Source organism: Artemia franciscana, chromosome 2 (assembly GCF_032884065.1).
Source record: "Artemia franciscana chromosome 2, ASM3288406v1, whole genome shotgun sequence".
Taxonomy (NCBI): Eukaryota; Metazoa; Arthropoda; class Branchiopoda; order Anostraca; family Artemiidae; genus Artemia; species Artemia franciscana.
Window position 1 is genome coordinate 39,459,719 of NC_088864.1, and position 8,728 is coordinate 39,468,446.

An 8,728-nucleotide genomic window follows, 5' to 3' on the forward strand; every position below is an offset into this window, starting at 1 on the left:
CTTCAAAAATATTAGGTGATTTAGTGCCTACCGTATCACCAGCTCCAGATAGACTTCCCCCTTGCAATTTGTCTAGTCCATTTGAGAGCTAATGATCTCGCCACAAGCAAATCTTACAGGAAATAAACCGTTTTAAATATATAATAGAGAAATATTTAATTGAGCAAACTTCTACTTGTGCCTACTGGCCATTGTCAGCCGTAGCTATATTGTTGCTGGATTCCAAGTTGATTTTTTTCGATAATTCAAGGTGGGGGCTCCCCATCGCGACATTTTTAGTCCACTCAATTTGTTTTCCTATTTGAATGAACCATATTCGGGCCTATGATTGTAAAAGAAGTGTAATTGGTGTAAGCAATAATTCGAGGAAGTTGTCCGGGGTGGGTTGTAAGGTCAAAATGACTCTTAATGCAAAAAAAATTTGTGCGTTTTACAAAATACCACTTGTCACTTGTATTCAGTCACTTGTAATTGCCAAATGGTAGAGAGGAATGAGGCATTGTCAATGGATAGAGGGAACTCATATCAAGAAAAGCAAAAACTGACTTTTCACCCATCGCTATTTCAGTCGGATCAGTTTCAAAGAGGAAATTCCGGTGAAACACGTTACCAGCCCTTCATTTATCGCTCAACTGACAAATGCTGATCAATGCTGATGATGAGTTCAGCTTTTCCCGACAAATTTGCAAAATAAAATCTGTAACCAGATGAGTAAAAGCAAAGTGGTAGCCCACATCTAGCCAAAGTGCTCATAAATCTTAAAGTGTCCCTACAAGCAACCTCCACCAGCGTTAGAACATCACTTGATAGATGTAACTTGCAGTAGTTTTTCCCGTTTTTAAATCCATCCTTTGCACATACTTTTTTAGTGAAACTATATTCATTGACTTCGCAGTTCCAATCATGAACAGATTTATAAAACGATTCTATAGAGGGAATCATCTCCTCAGTTAATCTTGACAGTGAGTTCTATTGCTCATAGGGGCAGATATCTTCACACATTAGTAAATCATATACTTCTATTTTTTGGAAAGAGTTACTTGAGAATGAGAAACAAAAAAATTACCATTTCTCTGGACCTGGATCAATTCAATAAAGGATTTGAGAAAAAACTGTAGGAGTCTAAAAAACTAATTTTTTTTAAGTGCTCTTTTCCATTTTTAATATGTCTCTACATAAAATCAAAAACAAATGAAACTGTCCGATGATTTCGACATGATCTAAAAGAAAAATCAGTCTTCCACCCATGGGTCATCTGCAGTTTCTTCTCTTTGGAGTCATTCCATTGTTGGAGGCATAAAATTTAAATCACAGTTTTAACTGTGTATAAGAACCAAGAGAAACAAAGCTAACATTTAATTTTCAAATTTCACGTAGGATCTATCCTCTGAAGTTGTGTTTCAATGCGTTGGGGTTTAATGGGCAGTCATTTCCTTTACAGTGTCTTTCTTGTTAACAATACCCCCTCCGCCTAGAGACCCATATTGTAAATCCCAATAAGAGACCCTGTCTTTCTAAGCTGATAGGGACACTTGTTAGCATATTAGACACAGTCTCAAAATTGATTCGTTCGGAGTTTTAATGAGTACCATCAGTATTTTTCATTCTGCCCTCCAAACTCATTTTCTCAACAATCACCACCATTCATATTTTATCAGCTGAATCACGTTCCACGTGTGAAAGGGAACAGCTATGACCTTTTGCTCTCTGAGAATATTCGATTATGATCAATCAGATTCAGATATACTCAACAGTATCGCTTCACAAACTATTGCAACTTTACCATATTGTAAAAGAGAGTTTTAAAAAACTTAAACTTTAAAATGGCCATGGATCCTGCAGGCATCTTAATTGCAAGGTTTCAAGCGATTATGAAAAGTTTTATAACTGCGAAGTGCTGACAACCACAAGGGGTAGTGGTGACAAGACGTAATACCCCTCCCTTGAGACGACAAATCACTTACACCTGTACTAGAGAAAGATGATCAGACGACTTTTTAACTTGGGCCGGTTCGTAGAGTAACAAAAGACTACATCTATTACGGGTGCCTAAGTAAATACCAAACCCCCTTTTTATTCTTTCTCTCCCCACCTTTTACAAATTACTTGTCATATTGAACGACAGTGATTCCCCCAGCCCTGGGTGTTCACTTGCCCGTTTGACCAAAGTTATTTCCCTTAGGACATTAAAAGTATACCGTATGCTTGCCCTCTAAACACTCTAATTTAATTCTTGGGAATTTATTACACCATCATATGAAAATTCTTCAAATAGTTTGTTGGAAGCATTATTTGTCAGGGACTTATATGCCTTAATCTAAAAAGCATATTTGTAACATTACAAACCCTTATGAAAACTAAAACGTTGATCCTCCTTTCCAGTTAGTAACCAACAAGTTTGGGTGAATTGTTTTTTCTTTTCTTCCTAATATTTCTCGAAGAAGAGTTCAGTTTTCATTTGTTTATTCCAAAGGTTGGAATGGTTGTATCGATACTCCATGACTCCTTTTTATCTTGTCAGTCCAAAGGTTGGACACGATGGAGCATAAGTTATGGTCAAATTGATCGTCTATCCCCCACTCACCTGTAGCTAACCCAAAATGATTACTGATGTGCTTTACCACTTGACTATGTCTTCTTTCATAACATCTGAAATTTCATGAGTATAATTATTTGAGGGAATCATTCTCTTGGTGGTATCATCATTTTTTCTATTCATTAAGAAGTATTCTGTAAAAAAAAAAATCAAGAAAAGAAATGGTATAAAAAGTGTTTGGAGTTGCAATACAACGGGGAATGATTAAAACATAAAATTGAGTTTTTTTAGTGAGGAGGGCCATCGCAACCCGTTATGCCACAAAACACTATACGAAAAAAATCATTCAATATCAATATTTTGATGTGATTTTTTTCTTGTAAGTGATACATCAAACTCATCTTGTTAATTTGTATATCCTTCCCGTCCCTTTCCCATCCATGTAATATTTGCTTTGAATCGTTTTTTTTCTTTGTTTTGATTTTTTATTTCTCATCGATGTTTTGAGAATACAAACAAAGCCTCAAAAAATCCGTGTTGTTTTAAATTAAATATAAGTGACACTTAATCCAATTAGAGTTTTCTAGGAAGAAGGAGTAGCACCAACCTTATTTTTAAGCCTTAATTAGACTTGCAATAGTATTTTGATGTGTTACTGCTTATGTGACGAAAACTAAAAACACTCAGCTCCAAATAAATATTGTTTTCAGTAAAGCACAAACGACACCGTGGCCTTTAGAAGGTTTAGTGGTAGTAGCCTTGTCCTGTTTGCAATAAATTTTGCTCGTTATATGTTTGACTCGATTATTCATTTTAAATTCTGTTTGTGTCAGGGATCACTTATTCATCTATAGTAGTATCTATTATCTTTATGTTTGATGTGATCATTTATTTATATTTCTCTTCAGTTTTGGTTTCAGTTATTAGTTGAGAGTAATTTCGGTTTATTTTGAGTTTGAATCCGAGGGCTCAAGCACTCTTGACGCTCTGTCCTCCAATTCACGCTTCTGGAACGAGCATGAAATTACAGCATAGTAGAGGGATGTTTAAAGACTCAATCCAAAGCCTTTAATCATGCTACGCATTTTTTTTTAATATTTATAGTGTCAAAGAGATTTGAAAATGCACATAAAGTGGCCACAGAACATTGAAGTCTAGTTTATCTAACTGTCATACATTTCTAGCACGTAAGAAACGGGATTGGGATCAAACAGGTTTGCTTTTATCAAAGAGGATAAAAGTAAACACTGTTAAACAGGACATACTGGTGTATTGGATAGAATACTTTGTCCTTGTCTTTGTACCATTGGCTGGCTCGAATCTTGGACAAGAAAATTTTATTTTGGAATTAATATTTTCTTTCTTTTACCAATTCATTTCTGATAGTCAGTTCTCCAAGAGTGTTAGAGTCCAAGAAGTAAAAATAACGAAAATCTGCTCAAAATTGTTTGCAGCTTTGTAGCTTAAAAATTACATTAATAGTAATACAAGTTTCCTCAAAGTTTATTATGTGCTCGTCTAAGATTATTTTGATGTCCTTCAGGTTTCCAACATCTCAATATATCTCATATAGGATAATATTTCATAAATAACAAAATCTCTTAAGCAGAACTCCGCAGAGATGCCAAGGATAATATGCCCGAGCGACAAATTTCAAAGTCTTTTGAAGAAACAAATAATTGAAGAAAAATTATTTAAGTCTTTTGAAGAAACAAATAATTGAAGAAAAATTATTTAAGTCTTTTGAAGGTAAGTTTAGGAGAGGTGAGAAGATAAACTAATGTTAAATGCCCTATTTTAATAGTAAACTCATGAAAAGCTGGTGATTTACTGACAGCTAAGCTTTCTGCAGTTCTTAGAGAATTAAAAATTGTGTAAATTATTGACTTCATTGCCAGCAAAATACTATTGAGACTTTTTATTTATTATTTTCTTTTATTTTCTGCAGATAATTTCTGCAGATACTTTCTACAGATATGGATTCATCTTCTTCTAATCATGTTTTAGCACATTTATTTTCTGCAGATATGGATTTATCTTCTTCTAATCCTGTTTTAGTGCATTGGTTATATGTTTTCAGTAAAGTGATAGTTTTTCGGAATTCTACAAGTACAGGAAAATATCATGAAACTGTTTTTTTGAAACAGTTTTCCAAAAATATGTTACGTAAAGTCTGAAGCAGTAAAATTTTCCCTTGTTTTAATATTCAACTTCCCTCTTTACTTCCACTAGAGTTTTTTAAATTAATTAACAAGTAAGGGCCATGCCATGTGTTGGGAAATAAATACGCTATCACAAGATTTAACATTTGAGCTTAAAGGTCTGAAGGCTTACTTTATATGTTTTCTGTATATTTACTTAGATGATAATATTAAATAAAATTTTAGGAAATAAAGCTCACTCTAAGCCTTAGTTAGCTTTGTTACATTTAAGCTTTAATGTCAATCTTTACAATATTTGACATTTTTATTTATCCAATTATCATTAAAATATGCTAGATGAAACACAAAGTTTGGAAAATTACGCAAATTAATCTTATAAGTATGAAAATTAATTCCCTTATATTACTTTCTATTTCAATAAACATTTCAGTAACAGTGAGATGCTTCAGAAATTTAAAACAATTTAAATTAAGAACTAAGCAAATTTCAAGAGGAAATCTGTTTTTTTTGAGATCATACATGAAAATTGTCTTTGTTGTCAATTTACTGTTATATTCTCGTTCAATTCTCAAAGGTTTTTCTGAGTCATTTTCCAATATCACAGATAGCCATCAAAGCGCCTTACCAATCTTTAAATTGCTTACCCTTGGAAAAAATCAGTCTTTTAAGGATCAAATGAGAATTGGAAGAACAGCTGTTGCTTAGGTAACGGCACAGATTATCCTTAAAATCAAGCTAAATTAGAATTCCATCCAAATGATTTTCTTGATATACTAGAATCCTTTTCTATTTTCAGAAGTCTTTTTCTTCTTGATGGAACGCAGTATAACAAACGAGACAGAGCAGAAGAAATAAAGCAATTAAATAAAAAGAAAAATCCAGAAAATTACAAAACAGTATAGGAATAACTTAGAAAAAGAAAGAATTATTTCGAGTCTAAACTACCAAGCTTATACCAAGAAAAAGAACAAAGCTGAAAATAAGGTTTGGGTTGGGGAGGTCAGTAGGTTTGAGAGAGATCATGAAAATAGATGTCAATATTTCTTAAGTAACCTTGTAGTGCAAAACCATTTGGACGAAAAAATTTTAAAACAAATTCGGGGGGCATTGACAAGTTTTGAAGCTTTTTTTTTTCACTAGAAGAAAATCACAAAGGAGCTTAGAACTAATCAGTAAACTTTTTTTTTGTACTGTATACAAGTTTCAGAGCCCTAAAACTTCACAATGGATCTAAAACTATAATAAAAATTCAGATCAAACAGCTCTTATTGTAACCTCTCGTTCAAACAATCTCCTTAAACTTTTACTTGTAATTTATTTGCTAGGTATTAGACACTCTTCCTCCATCAAATCATGTTCAATGATTCTGCTTAAGCCACTTACCAAACACTTCAAGTTGTTTTTTAATAGTCTTATCCCTTCAAAGTACCTAGTCTTTCTCTTACCTCCTAGTACGCAGTGAAATAGATTTAAGTATATCCATATGGTCTTTAGTTTTGGTTCATATGATAAACGTTAGGTTGTAGATTCACAAATGAACCTTTAGTAAGTACGTTCATCAAAAGGACACGCCCAACCTCAGTAATCTGTGGACACATATACTGAGTGTGATCTACCTGATTAGTTTACCAGTAGTCAAGTTTGTCAACTCATCCCTTCCTTTATCAACATGCCTCGTGATGCCATGGGCAAAACGCATCCAATAGGTTACTAGCTCTTTGCACAATTTAATCACTAAACGTTCTACATTATTGACTTTTCTCTTGAAGGAACCAATTAAGTATGTTTGTAAAACAGCCTCATTAGGGATTCAATTACCAGTTAATTCACAACTTCAGACAAAGCTGTTTTTCTAGTATTCATAAACGCTTACCTCCTGGTAATGAGAGCAAGCTATGTAGTTGACACGAAACGAAACCTTGCTTTGAAAGGTGGCCATTGGTCCTTGGATCGGTCATCCATTGTCCTAATAGTCGTATTTTTTGGCCTCTAGTTTAGTGTCAAAAAGTGTCTTGACCGTTCCAGCTTAAAGTGTGCTTCCATATTTGACAGCATATCTAACACAAGACTTATCTGGAAAAGTGATAGAACTGCATATAAAAAATCTTTCGGAGTAAAAAATTACTCCAGGTTTGCTAGCGCGGAAGATTCAGACATGATATAGCTGGGGCTCCAAGAAAGATTAGTTGATAAATATATTTCCTGGAAATAAAGTGTATCAATTCTGAAGCTACATTCACATGCTAACCTCCACAGAGTATGAACCAGCAGAAAATCTAAACTCTATACTTATCGGAAGACCCACCTACCCAGCCTCTCTAAAAACTTGGAAGAAAGGGTCTGAATTTACTTTTCATGTCCTCTCCTCTCCCCTGAAAAACAGACATTCAGTATTATGCTTAGATCAGTCCTGAGAGGAATGCAATTCAAGCCACAGCTTCCAAATTTTCACATAACAATTTAGTCTAAGCACTTAATACTGTTACAGAGACGGCTGCCCTTCTTGTATCTTAATAAAGTAATTTAGCGTAAAATGGAAGATCATATTCGTATGCCTACCCTGTACCGAGAAAATGAATTGTTTACATACCCCAAAGACTAAGATTTTCGTAGGAAGCCCACACCCATTAAAAAAATTTGAAAATTATTACCTGAAAATTCGTTTTATGGCATCCCCCTCCCCTCTCAAAAATGTTTAGAGGATGATTTTCTTAGGGTTGAACCAAAGCTAGCATAAAATAAAGAGAAGGCTCATTCTAGGCCCGTTACCAGTGAGGCCCAATTTGTTGGGAAGAGGAAAATCCTCAAAAAATTCTGATTACGACTAACCATTTGAAAAATATTGAAAAATAAAACGATTATCATCAGTGACCATCGATCAACCTTCCCCCCATCAACCCGACTGACACAATCAGTCCACAGTCTATAAGGTCTGATAATAAAATGCAACACTGGAGAAATGATAGCAATGATATAATGTTTGTTTACATTTCATGGAGTCATGCAATTATTGCTATTGTGGTGGCGGAAATCAATCATGGTTTTGAAGAACAACTAGTTATGATGGAATTCCTTGTGACAACAGGGGAACAAATGCTTGAGAGGATGAGCCCAGCTTACAGAGACCGTCTTCAAAAAAGAAGTTCGTCCCTCAAGCAAGGTTTAGAGAGGCCATGATCTCAACGAAGGATATCAATATAAAAATCAAGGCCATACTGAAGTGTGTTTTTTTTTGCCTCACGTGGAACTGTGCTCCAAAAATGAGTTCTCCAGAGTCAAACAGATAATTCCGCCTACTATCCTACCTGGAAGTATTGAAACAACCGCGTGAAAGGTCTCACAGAAAGAGACCCCATTTGTGGTAAAATTAATCATGGATGCTATACCATGACAATGCACCCTCTCTTACAGCCATTATTGTCATGCTGATTTTATCCAAAACGGCCGCAACAGTCCTTGAGCCCGCCCCATCTAGGCTCAGCGGATTTGTCCCCATTTGACATATTACCCCAAATTTAAAGAAAATTTAAAGGAAACCATCTTGAAGTGAGCCCAAAATATCAAGGTTTTACAGTTTTCTCCATAATTTTTATGTTTTGGACATAATATCCCTTAAATTGTCCAACAATCACCTGAAATAATTTGTCGAGAAATTGTAAGTTTTATGCAAAACTTGTAAACACCATAAAATTAAAGACACTAATAAAGACCCATGTCAAAAACCTAAAAACAATATTATTTTGTTTATGAGAAACTTTTCTCATAAGTATTTCTTCAAAATTAAGCCTCTGAATTTGTATTTGTTAAGGGTTAAAGTATTATGACAGTAAAGTTAAAAGGAAACCATTCAAAATTCAATACTTGTACATTTATTAGCCTGAAGAATTAAATTTCTCAAAAGTTTCCAAGGTAACCATCTAAAACGAAAATTGATATTTAATATTTCAGTAGTGAAGATAAGATATAATTTCAATCCTCATGACAAACAAATCCCTTCAGCTCGAGAGAAGTTCTATGCTCGTGAAAAGGT

At 34.3% G+C, this 8,728-nt stretch overlaps 1 protein-coding gene across 4 annotated transcripts in view; it reads left to right on the plus strand.

The window, feature by feature from the left end:
* LOC136041442 (uncharacterized) overlaps positions 1-8,728 on the plus strand; it is an 89,950-nt gene that overhangs the window by 38,645 nt on the left and 42,577 nt on the right. The window contains exon 1 of one of the 4 annotated variants that reach the window (XM_065726117.1): positions 4,233-4,285. The exons of the other annotated variants lie outside the window; for them this stretch is intronic. The gene's annotated coding sequence lies outside the window, so the exon portion shown is untranslated. Of the gene's footprint in view, positions 1-4,232; positions 4,286-8,728 lie in introns of those variants that run through there. 4 annotated transcript variants of the gene reach the window in all.